This window comes from Ambystoma mexicanum, chromosome 4q (genome assembly GCF_040938575.1).
Source record: "Ambystoma mexicanum isolate Mex_15411 chromosome 4q, UKY_AmexF1_1, whole genome shotgun sequence".
NCBI lineage: Eukaryota > Metazoa > Chordata > Amphibia > Caudata > Ambystomatidae > Ambystoma > Ambystoma mexicanum.
In genome coordinates this window covers 141,305,288-141,321,051 of record NC_090928.1, presented here as the reverse complement: position 1 = coordinate 141,321,051, position 15,764 = coordinate 141,305,288, and positions in this window count along the sequence as shown.

Sequence of the window (15,764 nt, the reverse complement as noted above, 5' to 3'; positions counted from 1 at the left end):
ATACAATAATATGCAGATGGATTACATAAGTTTGCATTTCCAGCAATTTACAATGGCGATGTATATTCTCGGATCCCGCGGTAAGCCTTAGCCTATATTCCTTCACAATGTAGTTCAGCCTGTGTCCACGCTTGAGATTTACTTTGTATTGTCCCAACGTTTACACAGGGATGAATCTTATATGCGCGGACAATACTCTGATGGCAGTTCATACGGAGAACAAGGTCTCTTTACTCAGTCTAAACAGTCGGCTCTCGGACAACCTAAACATTAACAGAACTCAAAGGTCGGGAGGCTTGGTTTCAAGGTGAAAACACAATCCACCATTTTAGAACAGAGAATCATACGAACAGAAATCAAAATGGCGGATGACTCTAAAATGGCGGCGAAGTCGAACCAAAATCAGAACTTTGCAAAGCTGTTTTTCTCCATATAGCAACTAGGCTTAGGCCAATATTAATCAAAAGGAGGCACTATATGATTTTCATTTAACAAACCCGCCAAGTGCTAAACTAGAAATTAGTTGTTTTACGAGTAGCTCCACGTTTCAATATCCATACATCCTGAATCACATTCATCAGATATATCAATTGCCATAAGATCTGTGTCGGAAATTTCCTTCATTACAAATTCGTTGGTCATACTTTCCGGTGTGTGTACCTTTGGTCTTAATGTTCCCATAGTCTGTGCACAACATCCCCCTAACATTGAACATATGGCAGGAAGACATTGTATACAGTAACAGCAAAACAACAGAATACCCAGAATCATCAACAAGACTGAGCGAAGCTTCCATCCCCAAAATCGTAGAAAGTCCCAGAACCAAGTACTAAGATCCCAATTCCACTCGAGAACTTGTACTTTAGAACTTAGGACATGCAGATTTTGTATTGCCTTAGAGATGGTCGGGGAAGAATCTGGTGCGAAAACGCAGCACGTGGACCCCACTAATTTGCATACTCCACCACGCTCAGCCAAGATCACGTCTAACACCATCTGGTTTTGTAGCACCACTAATCTGATTGCCTTTTGCTCTAGAGTCATGTTATAGAGTATGTCAGTGGTCCGGTTGATGGTTTTCTCCAGTACTCTCGCTAGTCTACTAATGTCCTCAGAATTCATAATTTGCCCCCAAAATGGTACAAAAGATTTTGCTACGTCACCCAGAATTTGTGGAGGAGTATCACCGCTCTCGTCCCGCCTTGGACAACCCCTAGAAATTTCAGTGGTACTAGCTATAAATACCCTTGGCAGCAGAATTCCCAAATCCAATCCCTAGGTAGCCATGGAAAAGCTTCATTACTGCAAATGAAGTAGACAGATTTGCCTACATACAAAGGTCTATCCTCACTGGTCAAGTTTGCAACATTGGTGCAACCCTCGAAATCACCCATTGACTGAGTACCATTCCTTTGCATGCAGAAAGAAACAGAGTTGGGGCTACGGTTAACAGTATAGGAAGGTGGCGTGGCATCCCTATTACCTATAGGAGCCATCTTAAAAGAAATCAAGGATTGAAAAGGTCGGGACAATCTATCAGAAGGCTTAATAGAAGCAACATTAAGCGTGCTCCTATTTGCAAAGAGTGAGCATCCCAGAGGCGTTAGAACTCGCCTTTCAAATTCGTTCAAATTTGTCCCATCGAAATTCCCTGAGATACTATCATTCCACCGGCCAAAGAATAATGCCCGTAGAGAAGCATAACATGCAGTAGTTAGAGGCAAAGGATGAATATACCAGCTCAACCCCTTTTCCCCATGTTGCGGTAAATGAGAGCAAACCCAACAATCTGTCTTATTCAAAATGACATGGGTTGAGTTCATTATTAACAGTAATGTATTGTTATGATAGCTCTGTCTATGTTGAGAGTCTCTAGGAGATAGAGTGTGCAGGTGCACGAAAGGTGTAGATACAGTAGGAACATTCTCAGTAGGTAAGAATGTTTCAAGTGGGCGTACTTCTTCCATATACCAAAATCGTAAGGCAGCTAATACTGTGAAACTGATTAACGCAATTACAAGAAAACAACACATTTTAAAAGACCATGGGCCGAGATCGGCGGTAAGGGATTAACGGCAACGGTAAGGGTGCCGTTGCCGTTAATCCCTTACCGCCGCATTACAAGGTATCTTAGCGGGTCCCGCTATGGGTGCCTGGTTTTACCAGATGCCCTTAGCGGGAGCCGCTAAAGGACCAGGGAGCTAATAACGGGCCCGTTATTAGCTCCATCCCCATTCCCATTTAGCCCAATGGGGGCTCGAATGGGAATGGGAAATGGTTCTCAGAATGGGGACTTACCGGGTCCTCCAAGGTTGGAATGACCTGGTAAGTCCCTATTCCGAGAACCCGGACCCGGAATGCGGTAAGGGGGTAGCCATGGTGCTAAAAGCACCATGGCTACCTTCTACTTCGTAATGAGGCCCCATGTATTTGATCGTCCATTGTTATTGTTGGCCACATAGTCACTTGTTTGTTCCGCACAAGTAGGGGTGATAACAGACATTGTTCCTTTGAAGCTGTTCTCTTTTCTGAAAAGATTCCTGCGAAAAACTCCATAGTCTGTTTGCTGGTGATCTCCAAATCACGCGTTTTCTAGGTTTTTCCCTATGCCAGCCACCTACTTTCCTTCAGATGCAAAAGATAGGGTGAAGGACACGCCCTATGGTTACTCCCCTGTGGAGACAGCCGAACCGTGCAGTAAGACTAGCTATGTGGACGCAGATTGTACCTTGTGACTAATGGAACAGTGTGATCTGTGAACAGCGTGTCTTTGCTTCCTGATGTAAGTGATGAATTTGCAGCAAAACAAGACAAAGATGCAAAAGGATCTGTAGAGGAGTGCAGAGATGATGCAGCAATTTACCCAGGCCCTGCGGGCTCTGGGAGTGTCTCCAGAACACCCTCGATGTTGCTTAATGCTGATCGGTCATTGGGAACAGGGCAAGTAAGTTTCTCCTTATCTTCTTTGTCGTGTGGCAAAGGGAAAGGTATCCGCTTGACATGCGAAGCGTGGATCCAATGATGCTTTCCTTCCACTCGTACAGCAGTCTGTGTGGCCAGGAGGACCTGCAAGGGCCCTCTTCACCTGGGTGCGAGACAGGATGCTCTCTCAAATTCTTTGGTGAGCATCCAGTCACCAGGTAGGATGCTATGACCTGGCCCCTTGTAATTGGTTGGGAGGGCTTCTCGCACCTGTTGATGAATCAAATACAGATTTTTAATTAACCGGTCACAATATTAAGAAAAAAGTACATGCTCTATATCCCTCAAAGCCCTGGGTTTAGGAAGATTCCAAATGTTAGCTGCCCTCCCCATCACCACTTCATATGGGGAGAGCCCAGTCCTAGTATGCGGGGTGGTGCGCATAGAGAGTAACACTATCGATAAGGTGTCCGGCCATTCCAAATTGGTGCCGGCACACGTGTTAGCGAGTTTGTTCTTTAAAATTCCATTGTGCCTCTCTACCAATCCAGCACTCTGAGCATGTCTGGCCGAATGGAACCGTTTGTCGATCTGTAATCCCGCACATATTTGTAGGATCACAGCAGCGATAAAATGTGGACCATTATCCGACCAGATGACCCTCGGCAAACCAAACCCTGGAAAATATTCCTTGAGCATGGTTTTTGCCGTCGTCATTGCTGTGGCATCTTTTACAGGGAAAGCTTCAACCCATTTACTGAAAGCACAAATGACTACCAAGACGTATTTGAGGCTATTGCAACACTCCATTTCAATAAAATCAAAGTGAATTACCTCGAAAGGGACAGGAGGTGGACCAAAACTACCCCTTGGTGTTGATGTACCCTTCCCCACATTGGCCCTCATTACAAGTCAGGCGTTAAGGGGTTAACGGCGCCGTAAAGAGCGTCGGCGCCGTTAAACCCTTAACGCCTGATTCACACCTTAACGCCTGCTTTTTGCAGGTGTTAAAGTCCAAGGCGCTAAGCGACCTTGGTGCTAATTACGGCACCGTAATTTACGGTGCCGTAATTAGCGCCTTCCCCATCCCCATTATGCCCTATGGGGCAAAAATGGGAATGGGGAAGGGCAAATGGTGAATGGGGAATTACCGCCCCACTCACCTTGGAATGGGGCAGTAATTCCGCCATCCACCATGGCGGAATCCGGCATGGACCATGGTGCTAGTAGCTAGTAGCACCATGGTCCACCGCCTGACTTGTAATGAGGGCTATTGTGTTGTAGACAGACCATGCAACTCTGGAAAAAACGCTCTGCAGTTTTTGGGATGTTAGCATTTACCCAGACAGTTTCTAAAATTTTACAAATGTTCCTAGTGCCTATGTGGGTGGGACCATGAGCCATTGAAACCATCATAGTGATGTACGCAACATCCATTTTCCCTCTAAGTTATCCACCCAACACCCATCATCATCCAACCTCGCCAAGCCCTCAGCCCACTGCTTAGTTTCCTCTAGAGTGGCATCGGCTTGAATATTCTTTATGGAATCGATTCTATAGTACAGATGTTTGTGGCTTCCTTTGTAGTGTACATATCTGAATGGAGATCAGTAGCAGTCTGTTTGGCTATTTGGTCAGCAAAAGCGTTCCCTTTTCCTACATTATCCATGATTTTCTGATGTGCCGCGCATTTCATAATTGCTAGCTGAGTGGTAAGTGCAAGTGCTGAGATTAGCTGAACTATCAAGGTGCCATATTGAATATTTGTTCCATGTGAGGTCAAGAAACCTCGTTCTGCCCAAAGTCTACCGAAGTTGTGAACCACCCCAAAAGCATGCTAACTATAAGTGTATATATTTACTCTAAGCCCTTCAGCAAGTTCACAAGCTCGGGTCAATGCAATAATCTCTGCGGCCTGTGCAGAGTTATGCAAAATTCTTTTGGTTTCCACAATCGTGCTTATTGTAGTGATGGCATAAGCAGCAGTGGATGTACCATCTGGAAGTTTGAACCAAGAGCCATCACAAAACAGCTCTCCTTGTGGATCGTTTAGAGGTGTATATTTCAAATCAATCCTGCCTTTAGTTTCTTGCTCTGTGGTATAAGTCATGTGACATTTCGTCACTGCAAATGATATCTTGCGGAAGAGGTAACAGTTCAGCCGGATTCAGTACACAACATCTTTGAATTTTGATCTGCAGTGCAAACAAGATTAATTCATATTTCGTTAATCGTGCAGAGTGTCATGATCTCTGCTTCCAAAAGGTCAGGGTTTTCCCAACTCCCTTGGAAGCAGATCCATAACCCAGGTTCCGAGTGCCAACCAGTCCCAATTGGGACCTTTTGGACCCAGTCCTGGCGCCAGTGGCACCAGGCTCATAAATATGCCCAGTCCCAGCGCTGGAAGCGCCGGGCTCATAATGCTTGGGTGGACTTACCTGCAGCAGACCATGCTGCTTACTTGCCTGCCAGTTGAGCCTCTGATCCTCTTCTGTTTGGAACTACTTTTCCTGTTGGGTGGGGCTGGATCCACTCCCTAGATTCAGAACACTGGAACTCTTCTGGAAGGCAGGAACTCTTTTCTTACCAGGAACTCTTTTCTTACTTAGGCGTGGCTGTGGAAGGAGACACCTAAGCACTACAGGAGGCTATTTAAACCACACCCTGTGGATGAATCTTGCTTTGCGTTATTCTGCAACCTCTGCAGCAGAACGCTCATCGTGTCTTCTGCATCCGGTCCTGGGCCTAAGGAAAAAGGCTTACCGTCCTGAATCCAGTCTTCAGAAACACCTATAAAGACAAGAAAGAACAGGTTAGCATTCCGGCATCTGAAAGGCAAAGGCTTACCTACTCTTCGTGCGCTCCGGAGGTCTTCACACTGCATTCCGGCATCTGAAAGACAAAAGCTTACCATCTCTTCGCACGCTCCGGAGGCCTTCGGCACTGCATCCCGCATCTGAAAGACAAAACAAGGTGCGTTTAAAGACATTGGGGAACTTTAATACTCACGTGCCATTACTCCTTTCCACATCTAATCCAGTGGGTATTCCGGCACCCTGCAGCCGCTCTGAACTCGTACCTGCAAAATAAAAGGACAGTTAGAGCGCATCGTGAAGCAGGCAACAAGCGCTTACTTACGTGCTTCCAGGCGCTTCTATTCATCACACGGGCTCCATCTTCAACTCACTTCAGCCCGTCATCCGCCATCGCCGGAACCCCGCAAAACAAGAGACATCATTACTAAAGACTTTAAAGACATTTGAATGACTCGAAACTTACCGTTCGTGCAGTAAACGACGGACAGCAGTCCTCTGAAGTCAAGAGGCCTGCGCTACCTATCCAGTGAAGAAACTGGTTACAGCACCCTGCCCCGAGGCAGATGGAGAGCTCGGGATTCACTTACCGAAGGTGAGAGCGTTAACCTTTGGGGGTCTACAGGAGAGGAGAAGAGGAAAGAGATAGGGACACCCCAATAACCCCAGTTCATTAACCCCATATTTTCTATCTGCAGACATCTTACTCTACACGTCAGGCATACAGTGCACAGAGGTCCAGCCCAAAGAGCCAACCGGGTGCTACACATCACCTTTGAAGATACGGTCGTCGCCCAGTCAAGACCGGCGCCTCTGCGAGAATCAGGTGAGCGTTACAGAACGCAAAGCCTACCGCAAAACTCTCGCCCAGGCGCTATGGAAACCTCGGATACTGACCCCCTAGCCCGGTTACTTGGGGAACTAAGGGCAGAAGTGCATGCAGCTCGTCAGGAAACGAATGCTCTAAGAAGGGAACTAATTATTTCCAAGGAGAGAACAGACAATCTTGCTAGACAAGTGCTACAGTCACAAGCCGGACAGACCCCGTTACCCGCATCAGGGGCAAATCTTCCTTCAACAGCCTCTATGAATCCAGTGCAGATCAACCTACCTGGGAATGTACCTCTGGCTCCGCCCGAACGATTTTCTGGTGACCCAAAGAGGTTTGCAGTATTTATCAATCAGTGCCGGTTGCACTTCTTATGCCGGCCAGCAGCCTTTCCAACTGATCAAGCTAAAGTAGCTTTTGTACTTTCGTACCTTAGTGGCAATGCGGCAGACTGGTCGATCCCTCTAGTTAATCAAGATGATCCGGTTCTCCATGATTTTCAAGCCTTTCAGCTTAGTATGGAAAAACTGTTCGCAAGACATTCACAGGGGCAGGCCTTGGACAATGAGCTTCTTTCGTTGCGACAGGGTAATCAAGACCTTTTGGCTTATATTGCATCTTTCAATAGACTAATAGTGGAAACTCAATGGCCTGAGGACAAAAGGATTACGCTGTTTTATAGAGGTCTACGTGGAGAGCTCAAAGACGTTTTAGCCCAAGTAGTGAATCCCCCACAAGACTGTTCGGATTATATAGACTTGGTCGTTCAAATAGATCACAGGCTGCAGAACAGGAAGGCCGATCGTTCCAAGTTTGATGCTCGAGTACTTTCCAAACCGCCAACTCCTTCCAAAGGAGTAGACTCCGGGGAACCCATGCAAATAGGGGGTCTGAATGGTCCTCTAACACAAAGGGAGCGGGAAAGGAGGAAACAGTTGCAATTATGCCTATATTGCGGAAACTCAGGGCACTTTCTTCGAGACTGTCCGGTGAAACCTGCCAAGAAGGCAGTAGGAGCTGCAGTTACCAAAGTTACAAACTCTGAGCAGGGAAACGACCTCGCCCGACAAGAATAGAGGTCCTCTTGCCGAGCGTGAAAACCAGTTCCGTGACCTCGCATTTCGTGATACCTATGGTCCTCATTAGCCCTGATAGTCCGGATCGATTACATGCAATTGAAGCTTACGTCGACAGCGGTGCCATCGGCAATTATGTGGATCATGAAATGGTTTTGAGGATGAATCTAACTCTTTGTCCCAAGGCTGTAAAGGACGTCATTACTACGGTGGATGGTACGGAGATAGCCTCCGGGCCAGTAACGCATACCACTCAAGAGGTGACGCTAGTAAGTCAAGATGGACACCATGAGAAGATCGTGTTCGATGTGATCAAGGCCCCTCAGTTCCAGATTATTCTAGGAATACCTTGGTTAGAGAAACACAATCCTCTGATCGATTGGCGAGCAAGAACGGTCCAGTTTCCAGAATGTGTCTCTACTTGTCACCCTCCACCTGGTGTTGCACTGGCAGCAATTTCTTCAGAGACTCCCCAGTTACCTCCCGAATACCTAGAATACCAAGATGTTTTCCGGAAGGAGCAGGCTAACTCTCTACCTCCTCATAGGTCTTATGACTGCCAGATAGACCTGATACCTGGATCTACTCCTCCTTGTAGTAGAATTTATGCCCTCACCGAGCCTGAGAACCTTCACCTTCGACAATACCTGGATCAATACCTGGCAAATGGGTTTATTCGTCCTTCCAAGTCCCCTGCCTCTTCAGCTTTGTTCTTCGTTCCAAAAAAGGAAGGAGACCTTAGAACTTGTATCGATTATCGCTCCCTGAACCAGATCACCGTTAAGAATAGATATCCGTTACCTTTGATCCCTGAACTCCTGGACCAAGTCAGAAAAGCATGCATATATACAAAGCTGGATCTTAGAGGAGCTTACCACTTGGTACGAGTAAAAGAGGGCGATGAATGGAAGACGGCCTTCCGCACCAAGTATGGGCTATTTGAATATCAGGTCATGCCCTTCGGACTTTGCAATGCCCCGGCCGCCTTTCAATATTTTATGAACGATGTCCTCAGAGAGCTCATAGATGTGTGTGTTGTTGTTTACATCGACGACATTCTCGTTTATTCTTCATCGGAATCTGAACATCGGAAACACGTGAAAATGGTCCTCGAAAGATTGCGTCAACACAAACTTTTCGCTAAGTTGGAAAAATGTGTTTTCAACGTGACTGAAGTTGAATTCTTGGGATTCATATTATCACCTGGCGGAGTGCGTATGGATTCAAAGAAGGTCGATGCAGTTCTCAAATGGCCATCACCGTCCTCCGTAAAAGGTGTGCAAAGCATGTTAGGCTTCGCTAACTTTTACCGCAGGTTTATCCCCGAGTTCTCTCGAATAGTCCAGCCCATCACTGCCTTGTTAAAGAAAAACAAACGTTTTGAATGGTCTACCGAGGCGGAACAAGCTTTCCAGGATTTGAAGACTAAATTTATCTCTGCACCAATCTTAAAACACCCTCGCCCCGAACTCCCCTACATCGTGGAAACTGATGCTTCAAGCCTTGCCATGGGGGCAGTTCTATCACAAAAGGACCCGGTAACCAATCAGTTGCATCCCGTGGCATTTTGGTCCCGCAAATTCTCGCCTCCTGAAGTCAATTACACGATTACTGACAAGGAACTTCTGGCTATCAAGTCTGCCTTTAAGGCTTGGCGGCATTATCTGCTGGGGGCCCGACACACCGTTACTGTGATTACGGATCACCGAAACCTGCAATATTTGAAAACCGCAAAAGCCCAATCCTCTAGACAACTCCGTTGGGCATTATTCTTTGCCGAGTTTGACTTCATAATTACCTATCGACCTGGGACAAAGAACGGTAAAGCCGATGCCCTTTCTCGGATGGGAGTGGAAGAACACTTGATCAACCCTAAACCTGTACCAATCATTCCCGAACAAAGAATTCTGGGTGTAATCGCCACAGAATCCATAGAGGAAGTTAAGGATAAAGCCAGGCAACTTGTAACTCCAGCAGACATACAGAATTGGCACCTGCAGGGAAAGGACTTTGCAGTAAAGGACAACTTATTGTATTTCCAAGAACGATTATACCTACCCAGCACAGATTTACAGAAAAAAGTAATCTCTTGTTATCACGACTCTTTAATGGAAGGTCATCCCGGTATAGCCAAGACCTCAGAAAAGATCAAGCGCTACTTCTGGTGGCCGTCTTGGAAAAAAGATATCAGAGACTTTATAATGTCCTGTGGAGTATGCACCCAAAACAAGAGTCAAAAGGAAAGACCAGCAGGCCTCTTACGCCCTATTGACACCCCACCTCGCCCTTGGCATACGCTTTCTATGGACTTCATCACCGATCTACCTCCATGCTCCGGATACAATACGATTCTAGTAATCGTGGACTTATTCTCCAAGATGGCGCATTTCATTCCGCTCAAAGGCTTGCCAACAGCAGCAACTCTGGCCCGAGAATTTCTCGAAAACATCGTCCGACTGCACGGTTTTCCTTCGGTTCTAATTTCGGATCGAGGTAGTCAATTTATTTCTCATTTTTGGCGAAGTTGCTGTCGGTCGGCTAAAATTGATGTGAGACTATCGACCAGTCACCACCCTCAGACCGACGGACAAACCGAGAGGACCAATCAAACTCTGGAACAGTATTTACGCTGCATGCTGCAACAAACTGAAAAAACTTGGAAAGATATCCTTTGGATAGCCGAGTATGCCTACCATAACTCTGTCCATTCGGGAACTGGGAAAACCCCGTTTTTTCTTTTGTACGGCAGTCACCCTCGAACCTCGGAGTTGGATCCCCTCCAAGATCTTGAAACACCAGCAGTAGACTACCTGCATTCTACAATCACCCAAGCCTTTAAGGAAGCTGTTTCTCACCTTCAAACGGCTAAAGAACAATACAAGAAAGGAGCAGATCAACATCGGAAGGAAGCCCCTCACTATCAAGTAGGGGATCAAGTCTGGTTATCCACCAAATATCTATCTCTAAAAGGGCCACGCACATTCAACCCAAGATACCTTGGTCCCTATTCCATCACTACCATAGTAAACCCAGTAGCGGTCAAGTTGGACTTGCCCCCGCACATGAAGATACATCCGGTCTTCCACGTCTCTCTATTAAAACCCGTGCAACCTCAAACCCGACTAACCAAATCTCCAAAACCTATCCTAGTTGATGGAGAACTCGAGTTTGAAGTCAAAAGCATTCTGGACTCCAAGATCTCCAAATCTAAACTATTCTACCTAATTGACTGGAAAGGCTACGGCCCCCAAGAGAGATCCTGGGAACCTGCTGAATATGTCCACGCTCCTCGCCTAATCAAAAGATTTCACCGAACATTTCCTGACAAGCCAAAACCCACGGAGAAGCCCGGTTTGGGAGGGGCCTTGAGGGGGGGTACTGTCATGATCTCTGCTTCCAAAAGGTCAGGGTTTTCTCAACTCCCTTGGAAGCAGATCCATAACCCAGGTTCCGAGTGCCAACCAGTCCCAATTGGGACCTTTTGGACCCAGTCCTGGCGCCAGTGGCACCAGGCTCATAAATATGCCCAGTCCCAGCGCTGGAAGCGCCGGGCTCATAATGCTTGGGTGGACTTACCTGCAGCAGACCATGCTGCTTACTTGCCTGCCAGTTGAGCCTCTGATCCTCTTCTGTTTGGAACTACTTTTCCTGTTGGGTGGGGCTGGAGCCACTCCCTAGATTCAGAACACTGGAACTCTTCTGGAAGGCAGGAACTCTTTTCTTACCAGAAACTCTTTTCTTACTTAGGCGTGGCTGTGGAAGGAGACACCTAAGCACTACAGGAGGCTATTTAAACCACACCCGGTGGATGAATCTTGCTTTGCGTTATTCTGCAACCTCTGCAGCAGAACGCTCATCGTGTCTTCTGCATCCGGTCCTGGGCCTAAGGAAAAAGGCTTACCATCCTGAATCCAGTCTTCAGCAACACCTATAAAGACAAGAAAGAACAGGTTAGCATTCCGGCATCTGAAAGGCAAAGGCTTACCTACTCTTCGTGCGCTCCGGAGGTCTTCACACTGCATTCCGGCATCTGAAAGACAAAAGCTTACCATCTCTTCGCACGCTCCGGAGGCCTTCGGCGCTGCATCCCGCATCTGAAAGACAAAACAAGGTGCGTTTAAAGACATTGGGGAACTTTAATACTCACGTGCCATTACTCCTTTCCACATCTAATCCAGTGGGTATTCCGGCACCCTGCAGCCGCTCCGAACTCGTACCTGCAAAATAAAAGGACAGTTAGAGCGCATCGTGAAGCAGGCAACAAGCGCTTACTTACGTGCTTCCAGGCGCTTCTATTCATCACACGGGCTCCATCTTCAACTCACTTCAGCCCGTCATCCGCCATCGCCGGAACCCTGCAAAACAAGAGACATCATTACTAAAGACTTTAAAGACATTTGAATGACTCGAAACTTACCGTTCGTGCAGTAAACGATGGACAGCAGTCCTCTGAAGTCAAGAGGCCTGCGCTACCTATCCAGTGAAGAAACTGGTTACAGCACCCTGCCCCGAGGCAGATGGAGAGCTCGGGATTCACTTACCGAAGGTGAGAGCGTTAACCTTTGGGGGTCTACAGGAGAGGAGAAGAGGAAAGAGATAGGGACACCCCAATAACCCCAGTTCATTAACACCATATTTTCTATCTGCAGACATCTTACTCTACACGTCAGGCATACAGTGCACAGAGGTCCAGCCCAAAGAGCCAACCGGGTGCTACACATCACCTTTGAAGATACGGTAGTCGCCCAGTCAAGACCGGCGCCTCTGCGAGAATCAGGTGAGCGTTACACAGAGGTAAGATGTTGTGTTTGCGTTCTGTTTAATAGAACGTCTACAGAGTGAGGTACCAACAAGGTTAAAGCATGGCCTAGGACCATTCCCTTGCTCTGTTTTGCAGTCGCAGCAGCAACAGCTCTCAGACATCTCGGCAAAGGGTGGAGGAAAAGTAACCGCACGGCCTGTTCTTCCCCCCATGTTCCTGCATTAACACAGCCAAAGCACATCCATCACGTTCATGCACATACAACTCAAAGGCCTTTTCATAATTTAGTGCGCCCAAAACCAGCACTGAACACAGTGCAGTCTTGAGCAAATCAAAAGCTTTCTGGTGTTCCAAGTTCCATAGCAATGGCAAAGAAATGCCCTTCTTTGTCAAAGCCAACATTGGTTTGATCACTAGTGAGAAGTTCGGGATCCACTGCCTACAGTAAGAAGCCATTCCTATCAAGGCTCTGACTTCCTTCTGCGTATTTGGGACAGACATGCCAGAAATTATTTTAATTTGTTCAGGTGTCAATCTTCTTCCCTCCTCTGACAGGAGATAGCCTAAATAGGCGACCTCCTGTCGACAATATTGAAACTTTTTCAGCGAGGCTTTATGTTCATGTTTTGCTAGATGAATAATCAATAACACAGTGCCTTCTTTACAAGCACTTTCTGAATCTGCAGCTAAAAGAAGATCATCGACATATTGAAGCAATATACAAGTAGTAGGCAACTCAAGTGTGTCGAGCTGTTCTTTCAAGGCCCTACTGTAAATGCTCGGACTTTCTGTGTACCCTTGTGGCGCATGAGTGAATGTAAACGAGCGTCCCCCTAGGGTGAACGCGAACAGGTATCTGCTATCCTTGTGTATAAGAATGCTAAAGAAGGCATTCTTAAGATCTACGACACTAAAATGAGTAGTAGAAGCTGGGATCATAGTTAAAATCGTTGTCACATCAGGCACAATAGGAAATTGTGGAGCGACGATCTTATTGATACCGTAAATCGACAATGAAAGAATAGCATTTTCCCCTTTCTTATATACCGGTATAATCGGACTATTGCACAAACTACCTGCAATTTCTTCAATTAGCCCACAGTGTACAAAATCGGAAACTATACACTTCAAAGCTTGCTCACCATCAATCGAAATCTTATACTGAGGAATACGTGGCAACTTTACTCCAGGTTTCAAGACAATTTTAACAGGCTCAATTTGTAAAATACCGACATCATTGTCGTCAATTGCCCATACACATTCCGGAACGTCACTAAATTCCGGCGGCAAAGGTCTAGTCAGAAACTGTGAGACAGAAGATTGCTGTGGTGAAATCGTCAAACGCACTCCATCCGAAGAAGAATGAATTACCGCATTTAATTCCTTCAACAGATTCAACCCCAACAAATTCTCACTGCAGTTTGATGTCAAAAGAAACGGACAGTGATCTGTGAATGGACCCAGTGAAATCGGTACCGGCAAAGAAACCGGACTAACCACTAGCGTACCAGAAAACCCTACAGAAACATTAGTTTGCCCTGACAGTGGAAAGTCTGGAACCCGTGAATGGTCAATGGAACACTTCTGTGCTCCTGTATCTATCAAAAATAGATGTTTCCTATTTCGCACTATCATCTCAATGTAGGGACCTTTCTGATTAACAGGAATAGGTGTAGGTTCCAAACCCTGCTTCGGGCAATCCTAGTGAAACAATATATCATCAAAGGGAATGTCTTCAGAGAGGTATGCATTAGAAGGATGATCAAACATATTTCGATTATCCACACTCAGTGGCTGATTGTTTTGTGAAAAGGACTGAGAATTCTGAGAAAACTGGCTTCTACCAGGACCCCCTGCCCCAGGGTGGCCTCTGGATGGTCTACCCATAATACCGTATGTATTATTTGACCTCTGCTGAAGGATCGGGCATTGTGCTCGCCAATTACCCTCTTGTCTGCAATAAGCACATTGGTTCACGTGTATAGGACCCAATGGTACATTGCCTTGTGGTACATACTGTCCCTGAAACTCTGTACTACCCCCTCTAGGTCCTCTTACAATCTGTTGTAAAATCACCTTGTTTTTCAAGTCTCTCTTCTTTTTCTCAATCCTTTCCTTCTCATTATTGACTCGGTTTTCATAATACTGAGCCATATGCAACACTTCAGACTGAGACTTAGCTTGCCATGCGCTCTCAGAAGTCACAATTTGCGACTGGATGTCGGGTAACAATCCACGCACAAATTTGTCCACAAATAATCTTTTTCCAGACTCTGTACTTAAATCCTGTCCACTAAAATCTTAAGATACTTGTTCAAACCGATTAAAAAATTTGGTAGCACCCTCAGATTTTCCTTGGATACAAGCAGTGAGCTTGTCCCAAACTATTCTTCTTTCAGGAATTAAAACTTTCAATCTCGTCACTATTCTATCAGGCAAAGTCAGTATTACCTGCGGTGGTCTCTCATCAGCTGGTCTATCTCTATCTTGTCTGGCCAAATTAGCGCATGGGCCTCATTACGACCCAGGCGGTAAGGGGTTAAAGGCGCCGTAAAAGGTTGCGGTGCCGTTAACCCCTTACCGCCTAAATTACGAGCCTTAACAGCTGGTTTTTACCAGCTGTTAAGGATTGGACCCGCACAGGGACCTTGGAGGTAATTACGGTACCGCAATTTGCGGTACCGTAATTATCGCCTTCCTCATTCCCATTGAGCCCTATGGGGGCAAACATGGGAATGGGAAAGGGCCAATGGTGAATGGGGAATTACCGGCCCGCCAACCTTGGAATGGGGCGGTAATTCCGCCATCCACCATGGCGCAATCGTTAAAATACCGGTGTCAACCATGGCGGTAATAGCGCCATGGTTAACGCCTGGGTGTAATGACCGCCCATGTGTCCCCTAACCCTGGTACATCATCTACTGTCCTAATCTGTTTACACAAATCAGCAGGTAGGAGCACAGGAAATAACAAATCTATATCACCCAGAGTAAATATTGATGCCTGAAAGACAGATTCTATCTCTTTATAAAACCCTGTCGGATTCTTTCTAACATCTGGGATGGATTGTCTTCCTGTCTTGAGAACGGGACGTGAACAAACTGCAATACATAATATGAATCAATATCATAGGCGGCAACACCTGTTGCAGCATTAGCCAGAACCTCGACTTTGGGGACGAATGTCGGAGGAACCTCTCTCATCGATAACTGAGAAACAGGTGCCTCTGAACGATTACTAAGCAATAAAGCTAAATCGAGCACTAAAGCAGCTGAAGGAGTGTCAGACGAAAAAGCTCTCTTATAGATATTCAATAATTCTGCGGGACAACAAATCTTTCTCTGTATACATTCATCCTGTAG